General features: G+C 38.9%; 1 pseudogene; it reads left to right on the top strand.

Annotated features, from left to right (window-relative positions):
- The first annotated feature begins 6,965 nt into the window (after positions 1 to 6,965).
- Positions 6,966 to 26,345, top strand: part of LOC105453389 — a 106,819-nt pseudogene continuing 87,439 nt past the window's right edge.

The raw sequence follows: 26,345 nt of genomic DNA, 5'->3' as shown, positions 1-26,345 counted from the left end.
CTCTCTCTCTCTCTCTGTTTCTGCCACCGAGCACACACGTGGAGTATAGTATTCTCTCCTTCACGTCGCGTACCCGACTTCCGGTCGTTCCATTCAGGAATATCATCTTACGCGCTTCCTTGTGATTCAAACTCTCGCCGAGCGCGTCATAATCAAAGGCTTACAGCTCGTGTATTTCTGCACGCCCTGTAAGTCAGAGCTTCTGCCTCGCGCGACCACCCCCGGTGTTACGTACATAATTGTTGTATGGCCCCGGGATACCGCGTGTGGGATAATTTTGGTATACTGCAGCTTCCAGCATTTGTAGTATTGTAATGTACAATTTTGTATACATATATTCGCGGTGTGATTTGTTGAAATTTGAATCAATGGCGAGATAAACGTATAAAGATTTATATAGGTATATATAAGGATTTAGAAAATATCTCAATGGTTTTCTTGTTATTTGAATATCTAACAGCGATTAGGTGTGTCATTGATTATAATGGTCAATAATGAAATCGATTCATATAAATACGATTTTAATTCATATTTAGACATTGATGCAATTTTATATTGAAAATAATTTATTGCATTTTATTTTGAAGATAAAATGCGTGGAATATCTATCTTTGTACTCTTTGTAAAGTAAAGCATATAGTTGCTTGTCCGTTGTAAACCTCATTATTTTCATTCTCAATTCATAGCCAAATACTACTTACAAGCTCGTTATTAGATATTAAACTATTCAGTGGGATATTCATGCATGATAACATCTAAATTGGCAGAAGTTTAATGGCTGAATGTATTCCGCGAGATTTGTTAGCAATCGGCGCAAAACATGCTACTACTAATATCTTCGAGTTTACATTACATATACATAATGTATGTGTTACTCAAATATAAATGTTCAAATTATTTTTTAACGCATTCTTTTTCCACATAGTATTTTATTTTTAAAATGTAACGTATTATAATAATTTGTTTTGAGGGATTTGCTTAAACGAATAGGGCGCATGGTAACACTTTGATGATTGTTCCAATCGTCAGAGTGCTATATACCACGTCTGGCCAAGTTTCTGGCAGTGGTGCAGAGAGAAACTAATTATATAACGCGGTAACGAGATAATGTGGATCTAACCGTGAGCCTCGTACTTGCGCGCTTATAAAGAGACTGGAATTATATATGGGAGCGGAGAGAAGCGCACTGAAAGACATAGTCCGTGTTTTATCCGTCGGATATTCCATTATCATACCGGCGATTTGCATGTTGCCAGCGCTTTTTACAGAAAATCCAACTGCCACTCTCTCGCCATTATGCAATTAACTTAGGAACATCCACGCGATATCATCTAAGAGGCGAGCACATTGGGACGACGTAAGACAATGGTTGTTCACCGCCACATCTACTATTTTTCATCGTCTTATCTCGCTCTCGTGTGGAATGCGTAAATTAACGTTTAACAGAGGACATTCTGTTTCGTATTATACGTGGCAATTCTGCAAATACAGCATCAGACAGTGATAGTAAAATCTTTTTATATTTAATATGTAAAATACAAGCAATCAGATTCTTACTTTGTTACATGATAAATAATAACGTTTTGTGCTTATAACTTTTTGTACACAAATTAGCAAAGACTATTAAATGAATATAAGTTCGAAAATTATTTAGCTTTTCTATCGATCACGCAACAGCCAGCGTGTACATGTGTCCAGACTGTTCTGGTCAATTATACACCCAATTATTTCGAGAGAGCATTCGGGTTAATTACGGAGCGTTGATTTTAGGCCGAGCGTGTGGTAAACTTATACGAGATTAATTGAATTTAATTTAGCGCCTGAGGGGGCGATCGATCGCACGAAAAGTTAGAATTTATTGTATGGCTGCTTTATTAACATTTGGATCATGATTGAATTTTAATCCCCGGAATATTTTTGGATTTCGCAATAACGGGAGGGAGGGAGGCTGATTTATAAAAGTAGAAAGAGGGGAAAATGCGCGCGGAATCCCTGCCGCTATTATTCCTCTACCGTATCTTTGTCCAATTATATTTCCAATTATTTTGAAAGCGCATCCGGCTTACATCGTACTCGGCGCGTAACGTAGGCGCAATTTAATCACATTTTATTTTCGACCAAAACGGAGACGTTCCCGGATGAATCCGTTTGATTTTACGGTCGTTACTTTTAAAATATCCCTTTACGCGTGCGGTTTTTATAAATATTGCGAGGTACGTGTGGCCTTATAAATATTTTCTAAACCTATACATTTTATTCCGTTCAATTTGTACATTATACAAATATGTAGCGATATTGCTTATAATGTTTTTTTATTAATTGCTTTTATTAATACATAATTTTGCCAAGTTATCTATTAATAAAAGAGGTACATTAGCGTAAACAAATTTTTTAAATATGTTTTTTATTTTTTATGACCATTTTTCAGTTGTAATCTACTGCACCGTGATAAAAATTAATGCAAGCGAAAAAACGTGAAATGTCCTTTCAATATAAAATTCTCGACTTTTAATTTAATTTTTGAGTAAGACCCGAAGCGAATTAAAAGTGGTGACTATTATCAAGGTTGTTATAATGATATAAATCTTTGCACAACATTTATGGATGTATATACGTTTGTTTTTTATTCATTACAAAGTAAAACACTTCAATAGTAAGGTAATATTTCTAAGCAATGAAATATTTAATGTCAGTTATTCCAGATTACAAATGCTGTAGCCCTTTTCTCCTGTGTGTAGGTTTCTACACTGGAATTATATATGTCCTTTTTGTTTTCATTTCGGCGTATATTTAACTTGTGGTAGTATCATTTAATTTCAAACGCTGAGGGGGATTATTTTGCCATAAAATATAGAAGTTGTACTCTAATGAAAATTTCAATAGTTCCTTAATGAGTTCCGAGCCCTTGATAATTAATTCCTCAAACTTATATTTCTGCGACCGAGTTAATTTCACCCACGCAAATTAGGAATTTAATCAAATCTCGGCAGTCATTTCGGCCGTGGGCCTGGCCACGCACAAAAATGGCAATTAAATCCGGCATGCCGTTATTAAGTTCCACAAATCATCTGCGGAGCCTTGCGTTTTGCGTGAAAAAAATGGCCAAATTAATTATGATTTAATTTCGACGCGATATTGCAAGAATTGTTTATTCAATGGCTTTTTTTAAATCGCAGTTCATTATATATTAACTCTCGAAACTTGTTCAATTCAATTTTCTCAATTGTTGGAATCATCTAAAGTTTCTTGCTATGAGATAAATGCACGATTCGTGCATTTAAAAATTCCTGAATATCGATCGCGGTAATAGAAAAACAAGATTGCGGAAGTATTTGTCGCTGTATCTGTGATGATTACTAAAAAACGATCGTTGAACTTCACTAAGGAATAATCAGATATCGTTTCTTCACATCGGATAGCAAGTTACAACTGCTCTTACAGGTACAACTAGTTTAGGAGTTGTAATGTGAAAGCACTCGTAGTACTCGTGCCGAATAATAACGTTACATTTCAGCAGACTGCGGTGGGAAATGAGAATTAGAAATTTCTCCTTATCAGAACCACTGCACGGTACATGAATCGAAAACGTAGATAAGAATTATCGTTAAGTCCTACTAGCTTCTAGATACTCCTACCATGGTGGTGCTACCATATATTGATCTATTGCCATAAATATGAAAAATTACGTTGAATCGTTGATTAAAAAAATGTATACGGAATTTTATTTTTTCTAATTTTATCGTATAACTGAAAAGTTAATTAAAATCCGGAAATCTTAGACGAACGTGTATGTCCGATAATTAAACGCGAATACATGGTTACCGAATTAATCTCGGATAACTGACACAGGCCGGTTATTCTTTTGCCGCGGAAAAGCACCCGATAAACATACCCCAATAATTATTCCCGTACACAACCGACGACGACGGCATATCAAATCCCGCGCGGCACCCCTTTCTCCACCCTCCTCTCTCTCTCTCTCTCTTTTATTTTTTGCCATCGCCGGGAGGAGAAAGGAAGAATTTGTGTCCCACGGGTCGGCGAGGGCGGCACCATTTCTATTCATCGCGGAAAATAAAGCCGGTCTCGATCGCGAGTTCCGATAACCATGAATATTTTATCTGCATAATATTTCTGGCACCCATCGGCGCGCTTTTTTCGTCGCGCTCGCGCACGTTCTACGCGTCGTCGGTTCTCTCTCCTTCCTTCCGTCCGACGGCGACGACGACGACGACGACGATGCTGGCGATAACGTGCGTCCGCATCCAGGATCCGTATCGTGCGGTCCCGTATCGTGTCCGTGCCCGTGTATGTAAACGCGTTGGCGTGCAAATCGCGGATTTACCCCACACATGCCGTGCAATGCGCGCGGGCTTTCACGCGCGGAGTTGGAAGAGGGCGGGCGGCGCGATCTCGCGCGGATCGCGCTCGCCATCGGGGGAGGGGAGGGGGGAGGCTTTTGTACGGATCGCCGCGTGGATTAACAGGCTTCACGGATCGCCGCGGAATGGACCGAGCATAGAGTCAGGATGCTGTTATGATGCGTGTAATGGGTAATGTTGCGTGCCGAAAGTAATGTTGTTTGTCGCGAAACGCTGTTAATAGATGCGTCGCGCTGTCCCCGTATGTCGTATCACGATTTTATTGCGCGAGTGCGATGTCACGCTCGGCGCGACCGCTCGATGGCCGAGATGTACGCTGAAATATTCCACGTCGCGATTCAATTAAAATCTATAACTGACGCGGGATTAATCAGAAGAAAGACAACAATATCTATAAATGAAATATATATATAAGCAATGAGTAATATTGTTTTTTTGAGGAGCAAATAGAAGAGGGAAAATAAAGAGCTAATTGATTTGCTTATCACGACGAGACATGCAAGTAGTGTGAAAAGCAAGCAGGGTAATTGTGTGTATTATTAAGTAAGAAGCGTTCCAGTCAAATCCGGAAAGAAGTTAACAAAACGTCGAGATACAGGATAAAGACGCTTCTCTTGCGGTCGAGGACGGACGAGGGGGGGAGGGAAGGGAAAAGAACGGACCGTGGTGGAAATTTAAATTTACCCACGTACGGCAGAGCTTCGCGCAAAGCTCGAGTGGCTTGCTTAATAAAATTTTCCTACGTGCAGAAGGTTCCTCGCCGTGTCTCTCTCCCCTTCCACGCGCGTGCACGTCCCAAGAGCGTAAGACGTGAAATCTGTGTCCCGTTTGCCGCGCCGCCGTACGTATATGATTAGACGGGGAGCGCACGTTCAACGCAATGGATCGCAAATTCTGTGTGCATTCGTGGTTAGCGGGGTGCAACGCCGGGCCGGGGACGATCGATCACGGGAGATATGCACGCTCGACTCGGATGCTGCGCTTTTGCGCGAGGTCGCGTCGATGAACCGGCCGCGAATTCCCCGCGCGCGTTGATACACGCGCGTCGACGTTACTACGTTGTTGCCTGATAAGCGCGGCGAGTTCACTGTGTGCAGATTTCGGCCCTTAACCCTTTAACGCTGCTTGCCTCGAATTGACGAGCCGTCCGTTATGAGCGATTTGTATGATTAAGCGGGACACAACGCTTGAAATTCATCGCTGATTGCCGCGCGTTCATCACCGCTAACAAAATATTTTTGATCCTATGCGCATTCTCCGGGAATTCATCGTTGTACTACTATTGCATCGTTAGTATTATCCTCGTCAGCAGCGATGACAAACTAGTCCAATTACGCGCCTGCGATATTGCGCTCGCGCGGCAGTAACGAAATTGTAGAATTTATAATTTGTATTTCAAAAAAAAAAAATAATTTCTGCACGTAGCAAATAATCTCGGATCAAAATGTCAGATTAAATATGTTTGATCTGTGAAGACTGATGAATTTTGCAAAGATTATCAAAAAGTATTACCAAAGTAAAGACAAACAAAGTATATAAACTATCAGAGTCACGGAGATACATTTAATTGAATAAATTTACCATCAAATTAGTTAGATGTCGAGATTATAAATTAACCATTTCATGGATAATCGCGGTGCCTGCGCGCGCTGTCTTGGAATAGCATGATGCGGAATAATATTAATACATCCGTGCACCGTTTTCCTATTGTGGTAAACAGCCAAGTTTGCCTAGCTAATTATGATCGCGTATACTGATCACATTCGCATTGCAGACTGGGTAACATCCGTTGCGAATGTTATGTTGCACATTCGATTTACGAGTCGTTTTCCGCATTGATGCACATGACGGCGAATTCTGTTCCAAGCGATTGAAATACAAAGTCTGGAAAGTCTTACTATTGTTTGTGTAAAATAATTCTTTCCTTCCAATATGCGACTATTCGTATAAAATTGTAATTCAACCTTAATCGATTTTACACGTATATCCCATGTATCCAGTTAAACTGAACGCGTCTCGGCGAGCACTGCAGTCATTTTGGGGAAATACAGTTGGAGTAACACACGCTTCGACAATTCGTGTTAATCCATGCAACGTGTTATCGCTTTCATCGCTTAACCCTTTACTTCCTCCGTATTTCCCCTTACAATATTAACACGATTTGCCGTATCACATTTCGGCGCCGCGCGGTGCCTACAATGCGGGTTCCCCGCACACGTAGATTATCGAGTTCCCCTCCCCTTCCCCCCTTCCCCCCGCACACACCCGGCGCGCGTATCTTCGTGTGAGCTCCAAATTCATGAGGGGGCAAGTGCTTGCACCACCACAATACCGCGCCGCGCAACGAGAAAGGCAATTGGCCCCTCCACCCTCACGGATTTCACTCGTTCGCACTTACACACGTACGCGCGCCACGACGGACGACAATTCACGATGATCACGGGTCGTGTGGGCTCTACACGCACACCGAGGACGGAACGTCTCGAGTGGATCGTCTCCGTGGGACGCACCGCGCGCGCGGCTAGTGCGGCTCACGCACCCACAGTGCGTGCGACTGTTTTGTCACGCGTGCGGCCGATACGCGTGTGTGCACGTTATGCGTCGTCGTCGTCGTCGTCGTATTAGTCGGCTTACCTAAGTTTATTGTTAGAGGGACCGCGTAGCACACACTGTAGAGACGGAGGTTGAGGATTTAGTGCGTCTCGCAGGCCGGTCCGGGTATCACGTGTGCCGGCTCCGATCTATCTCGATCATCTCGCGATGATGTGGAGAGAGATCTCGGTGATGAAGCGATGATAAAATATGTGCAAGTGCAAATTAAGATGTAACATAAATTTCCATTAATTAATTTTAATTATTGTTGCATTGATAAAGTCGCAAATTGATATAAATGAAAGTGCAGTTATCTATAATTCTATACTTGATAAATAACTTCAATAAAGCGATTCAAAATTATAAAAAATAAAATAACGATAATTACAAAACAATTTCATAATTAAACAAATTGCGTATAATTTAATAAATATTTATTAAAAATTATAAAAAATGGAATAACGATAATTATACAAAATAATTTCATAAATTAATTGCGTATAATTTAATGAGAGTAAAAAATAGTTGAAATTTTAATTTTACAATTATCTCCATGTGATCTCTAATCAATTATTTGTTTGGTGATATTTTTAAATAAATATTTTTACAATAGCATAATCAACTGATAAAAATATAAAGAAATAATGGGAATGGAGACATACAGCAATAGCTTTCTACGGTAATTAAATCCAAAATAACAAGATTACAACACGGCTCATTTTAAATACGTAGAGGAGAGAACGGTCGAGCCGGACCAGAATACCAGAAGCAAATAAAAGTTGTCCCAGTACGCATAGCTCCGACCTGTTTACACAGATACCACAATCTGTCCCCATTTTCCGCGCATCTCTCCGTCACAAATCTGGAAATCAAGCGGAACGCAATGGCGAGATTCCGCGGGCGTCGCACCATCGGAGAACCGCTCGCTCCATCGGATGACGGTGCGGTGCGGCGGGGAGTGAAAAACGAGAAATTAGGATTTCGAGGACAGCAAAGTGCTTGGAACACGAAAAACCAATTGCACGAGGGACTCAAGAGGGGTTGGTGGATATTCGAAAGCTCGATAGCTCGATGAGAGTCCGAGGACGGTGAAGATAGACACATTGTTTATTCCAAAAATAGTGTTTTTGTAATATTGTCAGGCAAATTGCTGCGTGACGTTCAAGAACGCGTGAAATTTTAATGAGCATTTGCTCAAAAAGGAAAGAAACATAAAAAATAATAATAGATAATTTTGCTAATAAAGCAGATTAGATATGTTCTACTTTAAAACTAATTGTAAGAATTGAATACAAACAAAATCACAATATTAAAATTCAAACATATTTATATCAAACTGACAGATGACTATTAATGATTTCTTATTTTTCATCTCGGATCCTTTTCCACGTACTTATTTGTTTTCAGTTGAATTTTGGAGCAAATAGACACTATAGCGCAAGTGGATACAGTTGTCTTTTCATTTTATTCCACGCGAGTCTTAATTTCACATGTAAATAAAATGTCAATATATTTCGACAGGAGCGTTCAATTTGCAAAAGCACGTCAGAATTTCAATAAAAATTCAAAACGCCCACGAAAGAAAGTGTCCAAACGTGAAACCTGGCTCGATGGAAATTTCGATGCTGCAAAATGAAATATAGGTAAACCGATATTGTCGACAATATCGACTTTTCGAATTCACAAAATCGCGTTGTTCCCCTGCCTCCGCGAAGGACAAAACGGCAAACGGATGTCGAAAGTTTCGTCCTTTCGAAGAAGAGGTTTAACCGGGGACCGCCGATGCTAAAATTATATTCCACTAAAACCGCCTGCGAATCGCCGAGCCTTTTTTCGTCACCGTATCCGTCAGTGCGAGCTCCGCTCTCCTGCAAGACTAATACATTCTTAAACGCGTCGACAGTTTCCCTACGTTTCCCTCTTTGTCAAATTTCGGCTTGCGCCTTTTTCACTTTCTCTCTCTCTCTCTCTCTCTCTCTCTCTCTTAATTCCAAAATCCTAATTAACTTTAGTAATTACGTATGCGGGATGGAAGGGCTTTCACCCTCCGTTACGTCGGTGATGAGGAAGAGGAAAGGAGAGAAACACTGCCGACATCGTGAACGTTCTTCAGAACGAATTCGATATAAATAACGCACGTGTCGTATGAGATTCGCGAGGAATATCATAATTATTTTTGCCATTTTTAACGTCTTTGTGAAAGTTCTTAAAATTTGAAACTGAAAAAGTAATTTATTTTTTAGAAACAATAAAATGAGATAAGATGGAATGAATAATGTAAATAATATATTTTTTTGAAAAACAAAAAAGCTACGTGTGGTATTCAATACAAAAGTCATATAGTTTAGAATATATAAAAAAAGAGCAAAAAAATATTACTAATTTTTCATTTTTCTGAGTCAGTTCTCTCGAGAATGATGAAAAAATTCATTTCTTTCAATTGAATTTTAATTTATTTCTGCAACTATCTATTAATTCACTTACTATAGTTGTTTTGCGATCTACGCGTCACATCCTGCACATTTTTTCACATTTTCTTCCAACTCAAAATTCATTCTCTTAATCCTTGAGAAAATTCTGCTTTGTTTACTCACGTTGCTTTTTCCACGAAAATTATTTTTTGACGTTATTTTCCCCTCCCCCGTTTCATCCACACGAGTCTTCTCTCGCTCGACGATGTCATATAAGTGTTTGAATTTTAATTCGTCCCATCCAGAAAAATTTCGTTATTCCCAGCATGCTCATACCCTGCATGTCGTACATTCACGCCGTGTTATCGTGTGCGCGCACACGTTTTACGTGTTTTCCCCAGTTTTATATCCCACCCGGTGCACCTGTGCAGCACACTCCGGTCGCTATCTCCAGTCCGCATCTCGCTTCTTCGCCCATCAAGCTCCGTAGCTTAACAAGAGCATTAATTAATAATACCTCCCAGGTATAATTTGCGCCTGCCGTCTTGCATCAGCATTGTCATTGTCCGCCCAGTCGACGTCTAACCCTTTGTGCCTGCGTTGCATCTTAAAACTAACCCAGCGCGATGCACAGCACACGCATACACACGAACACATACATATATACGTACTGTCTGATGACTGAATTCGCGGCGGTTTTCTGAATTCTAGGAGTATACGAATAGTAATGAAAACAAAGTAAGTGCTGACTATACGAAAGTCAATTTTTTTAAGTTGGTTTTTGTTACAAAGTTGAAAATATCACGCCGTGATTTTACGAGGAACATGTCGAATCGTGAAATGTGCATAAAATGACGAACCCAATGTGGCATGAGAAATCTACATAATAGAATAATGTGGAAAACATGTCAAAATACATAAACGTATTATTATTGATTTTCAACAGCCTTATTCAAATTGAAAGATTTTTCAACTTTTGACATTATTCTTTGAACAATAATCGTAAAGTAGAAAAAATCGTAACAAGTATTTTAATAGTTAGATTAATAGCTAGAATCACAGATTTTGCAAACACATGATATGCTATAGATATATGTTTGTACGGGATAATCGATAAGATTAGATATAGCAGTTGTGCAGGTTTACAACTAAATATTATTTTTACGAATAACAATGTTTTGTGTTATTAAAGTCATTAATTTGCAACGTGAACTTTTAAGTTATACATAAATATGTAAAATTCGCAATGGTTTATGAATTCTATTTTCACCGTGCTGTTTTGGAAATACGATGTGAGTTAAATGTAAACATATTACATATAACAATATTTTTAGATAGAAATAAGATATGCGGTTGTAGAATATAAAAAATTCTTCATATGAATATTTTTATAAATTTATTTTTAGAGCTGTTGTTGTGATTTATAATAAAATTAATTAGAACAATTAATAACATTAGATGTTTATAAATTTTTTCGCAATTGGATGTTAACATATTTATTTTATTTTTTCTTATCAAAATTTATTTACATAATTTTCGTTATTATTTCATAAATTGATTCATGTTACAAGCAAAATTAATTTGAATAAGGCTGTCGAAAATCAATAATAATACGTTTATGTATTTTGACATGTTTGCCCACATTATTCTATTATGCAGAGTTCTCATGCCACATTGGGTTCGTCATTTTATGCACATTTCACGGTTCGACATGTTCCTCGTAAAATCACGGCGTGATATTTTCAAACCAATGTGCTTTTTATAGCTGCGTGTTCCCGAGTTTTCCATTAAAATGATCAAAATTGAACGTAACACGTTCAGGTGTTGTAGCTCGTAGCGGAATAACATTTTCATCAATAACAGATTCGATTATTCTATTGAAACCAAAATTTGAAATAATTTTTTATAAAGTTACTTGTTATTTTTTTATTAATATTGGGATTATTTCAGTCTTGAATTTTTTTCTATCCATACACACGAAATATGTTATTTAAGTCATTTTTGAAAACATGGGATCGAATTCGGTAAAAATCTAAAATAAAAATTTCATTTCGCTTCCGATATCTCCTATACCCATTCGCACCGAAGATACGAGGACAGTCGCGCTTTAAGACGACGAAATGGACTCCGTCCGTATAATGCAACATTTCGATTTTAACACGTTTAATTTAATTTTCATCATAAAGGCAGCACTTCCTTTTACACCATAATAAACTAATTAATCCCTTCAAACCTCCGAATATGGAGACGCCTCGAAGATGACGATGACGATAATAATGACGACGACGTGCCGGAACAAGGTCCATCGACGAATTAATTAATGGCGAAGTGTCATTATCTAGCTACGCCTTTAATTCGGATCAGTTTGATCTCGTATCGCGCAACTTTCTCGCTTTTTGTCGCTGGAAATCAATGTCTTTAATCCGAAATGTGTTCATTAGCGGAAAATCGAGACTTTTAGATGGAAATTAACGAGGTTGTTTTGAAAGACAGAGATGGAAACACGGCGCTTCCACGATCCATCTGCCCCCAATTAACCTACATGCGGATAAAATTCAGCGGCGTCGTTACTGAATATACCGAAATAGCTAAACATTTTAATTAAAACCGAACAAAATTTTAATGTTCGGCGAATTTATTACCATGTTGGAATTATAATGATTGTTATGAGATCGCTCGATCCTACTTTACGCTTAGTAATATTGATTACGAAGAAATTGGGTCTGTTACTCTCTTCACAAAATCGAAATTGTTCCATAAACAAACAAACATCCAAGCGTATATCGCGACGTGTTTGTCTATTAGACTATTTGAGCGATCAGATCAACTGAGAACGATTTAATATTTTTGGATACGTAACGTTTATCTTACATTATACTAATACATAAATTATTTACATAAAGGATTATTGCCAGAGAACGAGAGGGAAAAAATTAGGATCATAAAAAGAAAGTAACGTCTCGGCAAATGTAGGACACAAAGTCGCGTTATAAATATTATGCAATAAAAATAAATTATGATCTTTACTAGAAACGGAAGCCACCAGCATCGGACTGATTCATCCATTTAATTTAAGTTAAACTTAGCCAATTCCTTTCACAAATTGAAAATGTCCTCGTTGTCTCCCTGTCATAATGAATGTAAACCACCAAGGACACATTTTATTGAAATAAAAATCGCTCTTTCTCTCTCTCTCTCTCTCTCTCTCTTTCCCCCTTCAATTAATTTTCAGTCATCATAAATTAATTCAGTCATTTAAAACAGTATGTTTCATAGAGGAAACGCGCATGAAATCTTTAGTTTTCGTATATTCCTAGTTTTATTCAGATGCACGCAGCTTTCTTGCAGAATAAATTTAATGCTTCTTTAGAAATTCCATAGATCCTTTGTCTTTGTTACTTACGTAATTATAAACAGAATAATTGCAAAATTACTCCGCGGAGCGTTGTAAATTACTGCCATCCATTCGTAATGATGGCACGGCGCAGAAATTAAGATGGTCCGTTTCACCGTGCCATCTAACTCCGTGCTGATCCATTTTATTGCGCGGAACGCGAATAATCGCGAAAATTAACTGCCAAAATTTATGACAAACGTAATGCATTCGCATGAGCGCGCGTATAATACATCGTATCCGAATCTTAGTATCAAACGCCAGGGGCATGCTGAAATCGCATAAACGGATGCCATTTATCATGCTGCCAGGTCTTACCGCGCTGGCTGAGTGACAGCGCGTTAAATTTAGCATTAATGATGCGGTTCCAGGTACTATAGCGAGACGGAAGTTCGTTAATTAGTTATCGCGGCGAAAAGTGTACGGCAACTTGTGCCACATTCCACGCATCTTGCCGTCTCTACGGCGCGCCGCACCGACAAATTTCAATCTTCCGTGGTGAGATAACGGTTGCATTTCGAGGTTCCATCTCAATTTGCATTATATTTTGAGTGCACCACGTAAAACCCTTTCATTATCCATTAATTTCAGCGCGTGTCGAGTTGACACAGTAAAATCAACGTTTATAAAAGTACGTTGATCTTTTACGTTGTAAATAAAAATATCTCTAATAAAAAAATTTAGTTTACTTACCTATTGGTAGGTATTAAGTATGTAGTCAAAAGGTAAATAGTTAGAGGAGACTTATAATTAGTTTTCAATATAATTACGTTAGCTCGCGGTTTAAAAATTGCAGCCATTTTATGCGGAGCGACGGTTGATTTTAAGTGCGAATGAAACTTAAGATAAATATGTGAAAATGTAAAAATTATTTTATTAGAAAGAATAATACTACCTATTCTGTCGGAGAACTTCATTGAAAATGTAAGATTTTCTTAGTAGAATATCAAAGCATTTACTTTAAAATGCATTCCCAGCTATAAATTCAATTGCAAATCTTCCATAGATTCAACTAATGATAAAAGTTTAATTATACACTTTTGTGTAATTTAAAAATAAGAAGGGACTTAAATACCATGAAATAAGTGAAATAAAATACAACTGATAAGATAACCGTTTAAAAATATTTAAGCAAAATGACTTACGTGTTGAAAAATAAATTCAGCGTTGAACCGAGCAAATGTTTCATACAACCAATTAAACTTATTTCCGTAATTGCTTCTAATTGCTTATTCTAACTGCGTTTCCAATACCAAAATACAGAATGTTGCCGCAAGGAAGTAACGACTTTCGTGTGTAAAGTGGAAACTAGTTTTTGGTGATACGGCTTCAATCAGCGAAATTTCATCGGATTCGTTTACGCATGAAATTTCCCCCGTATATAACCACGAAACAAAAAATTGTACGATAAAACAAATCCGTATTGTGTGAAGAAGAGAGGTTGTTTCAACGCGTGTCGTTCGCAAGTCGGCCGCGCGCACAATGCAACTCGCCGCGCCCGACGCAATCGCATCCTATTAATGAATGTAGTTCGCATCCGCGGCACGCGCGTTAAGATCGTTACGAAATCTCGCGTCACGTGTGCGAGAACCGAAACTGGAAGGAAGGAAGGAAGGAAGGAAGGAAGGAGGAAGGAAGGAAGGAAGCACGTGAGGCATTATTAAACTTCTCGCGCTCTAATCCGGGTGTAACGCGCGTGGTTTACGTGGCCGGAACGAAAACTATGCGGCACGATGAGGGGGCTAAGAAGAATCGGTGGTGGCCTACCGAGCGGGAAAAAGCTGGACTCCTGCCAGAAGGTGCGTCAAGCTCGTGGGGTATTGCTGATGTACTTGAGTATTTGTGCGTTGCTGCCCGGTGCTATTTTCACCGGTGAGTATCGATGATCTGATTTTGTAAACTCACGGCTTTCTATCCGATCTCTGTGTTACGAACGATAAGATGGAAATTCCTGTTTTCGTCTAAGAAACCATACAATTACGGATTATTTAAAAAATAATTAATTTTTGTTATTGAGTGACGAATACAATTCATAAAAAATAATATGTGAATTATAATAACTTGTAACTGCGGATATGAAGCTGTGAGTCACTTGTATATAAATTTCTTTGCTCGGTTTTTATTAGTCTATACATTTAAATCTAATACTATAGAATTAATTTTTAACAACACATCATATATGCTGATTTCTCTAACAAATATATTCGCTAATATATTATCTATATCGTATCTTTGCAGATAAATCTGGTTTTCTAAAACATTTCCTTGTAAATAAAGTTATAACTAAATAATGTGAATTTTGTTCGTTCCAAGGTATTAATTATTAACTAAACTTTTTGACAGAAAATTCGGCAAATGTTATGCAAATATTCTCGTTCAACTTATAACAACAACAAAAAAATTGATCGCTTCTCGTTAGAGGGTAACTCACAAATCGCGCTATCACGTACCGTCGTCAACAACCGCCGGGCGTAACGACAATATGATTTTCGCGCGCGCGGATGCAGAGCGCGGGAGCGAAACTTTTCTGCAGTCGTTCTTTAATATAGGGTCTCGCGGTCTCACCTGAGAAATGAAGAGCATAAATCACGGCGCTCATCAAGCCTCGCGTGGTCTCAATTTTGCAAAACTTTCCCCACAAATCTTTACCGCCCGCCTAGGGCGCTGTCGTCTCCATCTTTTAAAGATTAGTTTAATGTCGTTCGCGATGCCTGCCGTACTTCAACTTTATAATGAGAAAGTCACTGCGACGGAGCGAAATAAGCAATAACACTGTGTTGTATAAAGCATTCGAAGCATCATGTCGAACTTTATATTTACAAAAAGCACGTTTACCTCATTCTGCTTAACAACAACAGAGTTACTTAATAATATACGATGTAATGTTGGTAACAGTTTTCCTAACTTATTCACTAATATAAATCAAATCTCATTTTATCACAAATTAGTTTCGCTATTGATATTGTAATTTCTTCGTTGAAATTATTGATGCAATTGTGTATCTATAAATTTTATGATATTACATATAATACAGTAATATATTTTTATATCTTAAATTTGGATTATTTAATTGTAATAAATAATGCGTTAATAATTAGAAGAGCAATGTAGCGACAAAATCTATGATATTCGTGTATATGAGAGGTTAACTACCGCGAAGATACATTTAGAGCTCCCGGAGACAATTCGAGCCTTGGTCTTATTAAAAATAGACATCACAGAGACCGGGGCAAGCTATACTGGTAGAAACACGCCTCTAATTTGGCCACTATGGTACCATAATAAAGCTAAATGTATCGTGAGATATAATTCTTTTTCTTAATTACTTTATATTTCAAATTTATATAAAAATGATGTTAATCTTCATACCGATGTTTTTTAATCATGATAAAATTAAGTTTTAATTGTATTAGTGAAATTAGAAAGAATTATCGAAAATAATATTTTACATGTAACATGCGATTAAATTCTTCCGCCCTCTCGTTTATGATAAAACATTTTAAAACAATTTAGCAGACAATTTAATTTTTAGTACTTGAAACTTTCCCTCGATCGTTTTAAAGTTTGTTTGTAATAAATTATGAGAGGACAAGCCGCTGCATTCAGTTGTTTTGATGTCAGAAGGGCGTGACTAGAAATATAAATTAAGAGAAACGACCCTTGTAAAACGCAAGGGGTAGTATTAAAGGACGTCCTCAGACGCACTCGAACGCGAGGCGCCGCGGCTCTATACGTCGAGATATGCAACTCGTAACGCGCTTCACAGACAAAATAGGAACTAATTAAGCACACGAGAGTTTAAACGAGGCGCGGCACCGGCCGTAGTGCAAATTGCAAGTCGTATTAACAATTATCTCGTAATTGTCTACAGCATGCTCAGGATTTGTAAAGCTAGAATTAAATTCGCAAGTAACGCTCGCTGGCACTTCGTGTCTCGACTTCGTGTGTTCCTCCCTAGATATACTCTTCTCGCTCTATTTTCCCTCAAATCTGTGCCATTGTGTTTTCCCCGTTTTGTCACGAATTTGACATTTCACTTGAAGTGAAAGGAGGAAAATAAATTCCGCGTATTTGCTTTCAAAAGTAAAATGTGGATAGTCGTAGACCCCCGTATTTATAATCGCGATTCTGCGGAAGAATTCTATGAATTTCAAATCAAGAGATGCGATAGCATCTCATGCCAAGTATATTTTTCGCGCGCGCGCTAGATTTTATCTTCCAAGTAATATGGTTATAATAAAACATTCTTATATAAATTAATTTCGATTTCAGTTGTCAAAGAGAAGAAATTAAATAATTAGCGTATAACAATTAAAATTTGCTTTTATGACATAACTTTCTCTCTTTATATAATCTTATTATAAAACAATTTAAATTGTAAAAAGAGATTCAACGTTTTTCTTTCTTTCTAATTTTTACCTATAAATAACGATACGACGTGAGGTTTTAATTCGTCGCAAAAAAAATCTTTTCAAGTGACACGATATTATTTTTGTACCCAAAATAACGACGCGCCAGCAAGTAAAATATTGAAAACTGTGACGCCAACGTCTTTTTTATGTGTGTTTTTATGGTGTACACTCGCTTTATGACGACCACGTGCTACTATGAAAGCATGTGTACACGTACGCCCACGCATCCGCGAAATTCCGACGTTTCTAAATGTAATGCGACTGTGTAAAATTGTATCAAAGGAAACGTAGGTGATGATCCGTGCTTTCACGCGGCGCGTTCAGTTAAATCAGTTGGTTTTTTTAATCCAATTTATACATAATTATTTATTAAAGTGTGAACAGATCAGTTTTCAAGTTAAATATAATATGCGAGATTCTTTAGATTATGTAAACTTCTTCGTAACAGTTTTGCACACGCTAAAGTGAGGGTAACGTCAAGCTTCGCATTTAAGAAATTACATTTTTTTCTCTTTTCCTTCCTAAATTATAATAGAAATTTTAATTGAAGTTAGGCGAAATTCTTTACAAATGTTCAAATCCTCAGACCTGAGGTATTGTGCTGAAACAAGGAAGATCGTCTTGGTCTTGGTCAAGTACTTTCGAGCAAAGTTTACTTACCTCCGGGGGAACACGAGCGGCGCATTAATTGGTTTCTTGAACCGAGTGCCACATTTGAAGTTCCCTGCAAACTAAACATCTGGTTTTAGCGGTCTAAACATTCAGGTCCCGTGTTGATTCTCACGCGGCGGCGAGAACACGGACCCCGAGATAATGTTTAATTGACATTTATCAATTAAGGCGCATACAATTATAATATTCCAAATTTTTCTGTCTTCCTATTACACGATTCGATAAGATTGCGAATATCTAAACGTTTAATTATTATTTTTTTAATATTTTAATATTTTAATTATTTTAATAATATACCATTTTAATACTTTTTTGTTACTCGAATACCGATTTTACCGATATACAATTTTCTAATTACGGAGGTGAAAGCTTTAGGCAATTTGTAGGTAATACAGTTTATTAGACAATCGCGCGGATGTGAAGCTGCCGGGGATAATAGAACAAGAGGAAACTCCTCCTTTGTAAGGAGGAAGTTGTTTTACATTTACCGTAACGCGTGGCAGAAAATTCGATTGTATTGCTCGATTTTCCCCGAGACAATACCGACTACGTATCGCCGAAAGGGAGAACCGAAAACAAACTGTGCTCCGCTGTACTCGTCTGGCGGAAACGAACCGCGTGTCTATCAATAGAGCGAGCTGCAACTCGATTTGTTCTTGCTCGCGGGGAGAGCAAATTTGCAGGCTGGCTGAATGCAACATTAATTTAAATAAGAATATTGACTTCTCTTTATTATATCATACTATTCATCTTGCACTATTATTTTATTCATTTATTATTATATTACTCGTTTTCGGCAGCTGCCATGGTGCCAGTAATAAATCAGATCGATTAACGCGAGATAACATTCGGAGCGCGAAATTATCATTGCGAAATGGAGAAAGGAACTGAATTCTACGCTGCGCTAAAATTGGCGATACCGCGAGACGCATAATCTCAAAAAGGACGGGCGACCTGAGAAAGTTTTGGTAACCGCTGTTCCCGACAGAGAGAGAGAGAGAGAGAGAGAAAGAGAGAGAGAGAGAGAGAGAGAGAGAGAGAAAAAGAGAGAGAGACTCCGAGCTATCGAGCAGTCGGGTTGCCAAGCGTCGCGAAACGCAGTCAAGCCACGTCGAGACAACCGAAAACAAAACTGCCCGGCGCTCTGTCCCCCGTGCCGGAAACGCATCGCGCGGTTAGCCGCGTAAAGAGGATCACGGTGGCGGGCTTCTCCTCTCGTCCAAGAGGAGTGAGGGGGAGGGGGGGAGCGAGTGAGGAGTGGTCCAAGCGCCGGCAGTTACTTACGCTTAGGACAATTTACCTTAATTAATTAACCGGCGTTGCGACGGGGCGCTAATTTATGCTCATAGAATGATTCACCGCCACTCCTGGGCGGATTGCGGTTTAGCCTCCCTTCTTCGTCCGGAGCTCTAGCTAGCCCCGCCGCGACCGTACGCGGCCGGCTCGAAATTCGGGCCGTCGCATTCTACCAGACGGGCGAGCCACGCTAATTAGAAGTCACCGCGGAGCGTTTCGAATTGCATCCGCGAAAATTTCGCGTGCTCGGACGCCTGACATTTCACGCGTTCAGCTGGCGGACGACATCGCATGGACATCGTGCGTGACTTGCGGAAAGTGTCTCCGTTGGCGCGTCGGAAGTCTCGCGTCGTCCCATGGAAAGAAAATACCGAAAAGAAGTAAAAGACAAAACACCGCGTGATAGTCTAATAATAATTAACAGAAGATTTTTCGAGTTATGTTTTGCATATAGACTGGCAGATAGAGTGCAACAAACGTGTTAATAGGGATATAATTGGGAATAAACTTAATGACGCGCTTCTCGAAAGACGATCATTTTGCACCTTGCTGAAGGAAACTTCGGCTGTTTTTACCGCAAACGATTATAATTGCATAAACGATTTATAATGACGTGAAAACAACTTGGAGCTTTCACCGAATTTTGTCTACAAAACGAATTTCATGCATTACACCGTAATACCTTCCGATAACAAGATGAGATGACCGGCGCGCCGCGCGCACCACCGGCCGCAATATTATTTCCGCAGATTTACACGTTAAATTAAACAGGGTAAAGCAACATTGTTGCACTCTCTCTCGCACGCCTCATGTTATTTTATCTCGGGCCAATCTCGCGGAGCAAATCTTTCGGGCTACATTCCTGGATACTCCGGGCGGACCGATTCAGTTTTCGCGTCTGTGTCCGCAGTCTCTCCGTGTAACATCGCGTACCGTTGCATGTGTGCGCGCGTGCGGCAGGACAAGTTGGGGACTCTCTAATGCCACTGACTTTATTAACAAAGCCGGATAGACGAGTCGGCGTCTATCTACACGCACGTAGTATGCGCATGTGTGTGCTGACTATCGGCGAGAATGTATGAGAGAAAGAGAGAGAGAGAGAGAATTCGCGCGCTCGTCTGCCTGCGCGATATTAAAATCACTTGGACGAGACGCCTTCATATTAAATTTTCGTTTCCACGCGGATCCCTCTGCTTCGCTCATCCTCCAGGCTCTTTGACTTCCGCTTTTTATACACTCGCGATAGGTTGCAGGTGTCCCCGCTGATACAGATCGATGCGCTTGCACAGATTTCGAGAATCCGTGACACACAGTCCGATATGGCCTTTAATGCTTGTTTCAATTAAGTCACTCACCCAGTCAAGTTTCAAAATGAAAATTTGATTACATTCGGTCAGAGGTGTGTGTTTGATCATATCAAACCACTTCAGAATTTCTCACCGAATTTGATTTGTAAGCGCGAATGTCTAAGCAAAGCGCAATGGTCTATACAAATAGAATGGGCTACACGAGCAGACTTCTATTAACAGAAGGTAGAAGCATAAATATTTGTTTTAAATTAAAAACGTGAAACGTACAGGCGTATGTATACCACAGACATTTTCAATTATCTATTTGTACTTGCTATATCGCTGCCAGTACAAACACTAACAACTCAGTCAGACAAGCGTACGGAATTATAACATATAATTCAATATACTTCATCTAACTCATATTTTCTCGCATTTTTTAATAATTTTCTAATGTCATACCTTGCACTTTTTTAAATTTTATGTTCCAATGGCTTCAATTATTTTTTTATTAAAACATTTCTATTGAACGATAAAAGCGAAATACGATTTTTACTTTACTTATACAATTCTAATTATATTAAAAAATCTGACTGGAATGCATGTTTTTCTAAAAATAAGGTATATTTAAAGGAAAGAGAACTGTACGGTATTAATCGTGCCTCGAAATCCGGTCGGAGTGTCGATGAAACTAGAACAAATCGCATACTAGACAAGTATAGAGTGGACTGGAAAAAAGCGGCTGACTGAAAAAGAGCTGGAGTCCCGCAGTCGATTCATCGGGAATACGCGGACTTCACCGACATAAACAGGAAAACATTCGTTTGTCGCGACAGATCCGCATCCCGCGCGCGACACGTTCACGCGAGGTGCCTCTAAATCACGGTGGCGTACAGTCGAGTTAACAGGTTACAAACCCTGCATCGCGGTCTAGTGCTTGCCAGCGCTTGGGGGCCTCAGCAAGCGCCCTTTCCCAGGCTCGTCGCGCGCGGCGAACTTCGTCGGCGAAATCCTCTTTCTGCCCTGCGCGACATCGTCGCGCTCCTCTGTGCTATTTATAGATTAATTACGGTACGTTAAATCGGTGTCTATGCGCGTGACTCGAATTCGATTGACGTAGATGACGAGACTTGCGTATACACTCCGTACGCTGGGAAGGACGTGTGATGGGCATTTTAGGGACACTTAGGGGATGCTTTAGTAACGCGGCATAATCACGTTGCGAACAACAAGGATGGATTGAGGCGTTCTATAGACACCGGCTTCCTAGTTAATAGGATCGGGCGCACACAAATATGGTCTTGTACAGCTCTTTATTCTAAAGAAAGAAAAAGAAACATTCGATAATCTACGATTTTTAAATCGCCTCATTTTTCATAAAACTAATATTTGAATGCAGATAACACGTGTGTGAAGTTAATACCCCAACATTAAAATTCTATTGTTCTGATTAGACTTCCCGTTTTATTTTAAAGAGACGAAGAGTTCCCTTTATAGAGTTATAACACAAGTTCCGCTTAATGACAATTTTTAATTTTAATCTTAAAAATGGGGTGCTAACTATGTACTTATTAAAATTCATGATAAGTGATTTATGATCGAATAGTTCCGAGCAGCTTAATAGCTTTATTTTGTAAATATTTAGAATTTCTGATATAAAAAAAAATTCACACACGCAATTTGTGTGTGTAAAGTTACAGCATTCCAACATTAAAATTCCATACTACTTAATAACAATTTTTAATTCTAATTTAACTCATTTAAGAAATGGGATGCTATTTATCAAAATTTAAAAACTGTTATTAAGCAGAATAGCTCTTGTTATAAACTATAGGGAACTCTTTGTCTGTATTCAAACTAAAGCGGGAACTCTAATCAGAACTATGAATTTTAATATTTGAGTGCTAACTTCACACATGCATAGATAATATATTTCTCTCTAACAAAAAAATCAGTATATTTTCAAGAATTTCTACAAACACTCAAATTCGATATTTTATGTTTATAAGTTTTATTGGATTTATGTTTATGAAAAATTATGTTGCCCTTTAAACCGAAATAATAAAATTGTTCTCTTCTTTTAATATGTTGTTCGGATCAACTACTAATCGTCGTAATAAAATTCTGGCATTTAATGTCAAAATCGTATAACATGGAATACGATACGGCTTTCTATTACTACGTATATGAATTCCGGGTTGCCGAGCGTATACCATGTGGTCCACGTTGACATCGTGCCATAATTTTCCGAGCATTGTTCATGGAATATGCACAGTTTCAAGCACGTGTATCATCGGACTGCGTATCGTTGTTGGAATTTTGGGAATGATTAAGCCCCTGATCCAGTTATTCATAAAACTACAGAAAATGCTGTTTGCTATGCAATAAATATGGACAATAACATCAGAATAAACGTAAACGCTTGGAGCATTTAAAGAACATTAATTCAATAGGCTGGCATTTTAAATTTAACGCATAAAACGTTATTCGTTTTATTACTTTTAATACTCGCACTTTTAAAGAATACCTATAACAACTTGAGAGATCGAATCGCGTGATTATAGACGAGGACATTTTACGAGACAAGGAGTGGAACAAATATCTGAAATCGCTTAATCGCAGCATCATCATTCAGCATCGGGCTCCGTTCAGAATAGCAATCGTGATTAACGCTGTCTGTTTCAACTCACCCTATACGTTTCTTAGGGTCTTAAGAAGTCCGCGCGGCAATAAATCCCTCCATCGATCCATCTATGCCTTCACCCCCGACTGCGAGCGCGTGTTCCGTCTTTATTTTCGTTTCTTCGACAATTTCAGTCCCGATACGCGCGCGCTGACGGGCCAATGGGTTTCCGGAAAGCATTTGCCACGGTTTCTTCGTCCATCGGCCCGGCGCGGCGGCAGTGGCGGCGACGGCGGGTGGAGACCGGAGTCGGACGTGTACGTTACCACGACGCGTTTCTTGTCGTCGTTTTATGCATTCGCGCTGCCGTGGCGTTCGTACGAACGTGAAAAATGACCCGGTAAGGGACATTCCAGGCGCGGGGAGAAGGGGGGGAAGGTAGAACACTGTAGAGCGTAGTTTTCCAACACAAGTATTTACTGAGATCCCCCGCGCGCTATTATTTACGTCTAATGATGTGTAATTATGTATGCGTTTATTGTAGAAATGCTCGGCGTGGGAAAAGAAATAGAACATCGACAATCTCATTAAATCTGTCTTCGAATTTTAATCAACAAAATTATATCTATAACAATTAGCAAGAAAATTTATTAACCAAATCATATTTATTTAATTAATAAAATCATCTCTCTCGCGATCGGCAAGTCGTAAAAAACGAACGGTAAATCTGAAACGAATGAACAATCGATTCGAACGAAAAGGGATAATTTCGCGCGAGTAAATGCATCGAATGTTTAGAGATGTAGATTTTCGAACGTGTAAACATATCTTCTTGCTCGTCAAAGCGCAAGGCGGAATGGATGCGAAAAGCTTCGTTGAATATAACACGGCCGGCGTGTATACAAAGTCCGGTATAATTTATTCTGCATGTGAATTTGTTACGGAGCTTTTGCCAGCCAGCGCGCTGAACACGGGCGGGGCGCGGCGTCGCGCGCGCGACGGTCTTTTTTTGATTTTCCGCGACTTCCGCTTTCTAGACTTCATATATACCTAGTAATCCTACAAAGGCTCACAAATAAACTCCGCCGACACGTCTTGCTTTACGACTAATTTGTCGTATTATGATGTGCTTTCTGCGTCGTAAGCCACGGGGCGACACATTCCCGCGCTGATGTGTCGCGAGTGTATTTTTTCAGGGTGTATCTACTGCATAAAACGACGATCGACATTTACATTTCTGTCGCTACGTTCGTTGGAATATTTATTTATCGTTCTATTCTGAAAAATTATTCCTCCGTGTACAGTATAGACTTATTTTTTTATTCGTCGTCTGTTTATTTCTGTGCAATAATTCCATTTTGCGTCTCTCGCATTTTAATTGTTATTTTCCAATTCATAGATTGTTTTAACTTTGTTTACTAAAGAAATAACTTAAAAAGCAAGGCCATTATTTTTGTTTTGTATACAATCGTCTTTTAGATTCGCGATCACGTGCGTTGACGTGCTAAACCATCTCGATTTGATCGCAGATGCACTAATAATTTAAAATCCGCATTTCACTCTAAGAGGCAAATTGTCATTAACTGCTTCTGGTATTACGTATAAATAATCGCATTAATTAGAGATTGTAATGACAATACACCTCCGCCTAAATCTATCAGTTAAATTCAATCCATATTCTATCATTCATGTCAAACATAATTAAAGCTGTGAGGGTTTATAATTAGGACAAAACGTATACACACACTGTAAAATTTAGTTTTTTAGGAAACATTAGTATTATATAAACGTCGTGTGATTATTTCTCATATTACGTGTAAATAGATCTTGCTTGTTATTACAATTCATTTATTTCTTGTTTATGATTAAGTTTCAAATTATGTGCGGTAATAATAGCGTATAAAACATAATTAGGTTATATTTTGAATATAACTATTAAATATATGCACGCTTCTGTTTGATATGCTTTTAGAGATTGCGTATAGTTTAGAGTATATTCTGTTCAAATAATGAACAATAACCAAATAGTTGTTATTTAATCTCATAAATGGAATTTAATGTCATATCATACGTGAAGAAATAGAAAAGTGAATTTGGAAAGAAGATATATATTTGTTAAGTTTATATAATATAATACCGTTACGTAAGACGGACTCTCTTGTAATTGTTGCAGTGTCATAAATTAAATTTATGCTTTTGTTTATTATTAGAAATGACACGAGATTTTCTACGAAACGCGAAGAGAGCGAAGATGAAATGCAGCGTCCGATTTGTCGCTTCGCGGTTAGACGCTGCCGAGCGGATTGCGAACTTTGACGCCGCACACTTGCGCTCAGCTTTTTCAATAAACCGCCGAAACCGCGGATAAGAGAAAATTGAGGTCGGAGAACGACGAGGTGTAATACTTTCTTCGGCCATTATCCGTCGCGTCGCTTCGTGCAATCCGAAATTCCGGCGTATTTCCGCAGAAGTTCGATCCACGCGCGTAACTTCGAAAATTGATGCGTCAAAAAGCGTCGGGGAAGAGTTCCCCGAATTCATTGTCGGAAAAAGCATTTTGGCGTTCTACGTCCTCGAGATGGGAAGAAGTTAGATTCTGTATATTGCGTTTCAAACTAAGTTTAAAAGAGTAATCTCAACGTCTCGGTAAAATACGAAGGAAATAGTTATCCGGGTTTACATTAGAATTTTCAAAAAAAAAAAAAACAATTAGAAGAAATCGCGTATTACCGCGATTTGGAGACGTGACTAAATAAATATCATAAAGCGCTGCGAAAATTGCTTAATCGGTCGACGTAGTAGTTATTATGGCAAGTGAAAACGCGGCGAGATGGTCTGGAATTCATAAATAGTCGTCGGAAAATTTTCCAATCGACGTACGAAACCAATTCCGGCGCAATCAAACGATTTTCCGATTTAACTTCGCTCCCAATAAAGGAAAAACCTTTTTACCTCGTTTTAACCCGCCGCGAACAGCCATCCTGATATCGTGTTACCCAATCTGATTAATAGGAATTTGGACCGCGGTTGTGCGCGCACGAGTGATTTCTCCCCTTTAGAAAGGCGAGAGCCGTGGCACGTACGTGGTGTACGTCGGACGGGCCAAGCTGAAAAGAGATCCCTTCGCCTTCGCCGCATTTTTCAAGTTTTCTCCGCGAGACCCGCTTCACACACTTTTCTCATCGCGCCCTCTCTCTCTCTCCCGCTCCGTATGTACACGTCGTCCTCTTTTTCCCACCCTTTATCTCGTTTTCTTCTTCTTCCTCCCCCCCCC

This window comes from Wasmannia auropunctata, unplaced genomic scaffold (assembly GCF_000956235.1).
Source record: "Wasmannia auropunctata unplaced genomic scaffold, wasmannia.A_1.0 LD336000.1, whole genome shotgun sequence".
Lineage (NCBI taxonomy): Eukaryota > Metazoa > Arthropoda > Insecta > Hymenoptera > Formicidae > Wasmannia > Wasmannia auropunctata.
The sequence above is the reverse complement of the archived record's forward strand: the minus strand, read 5'-3'. Positions and strand labels throughout refer to the sequence as shown.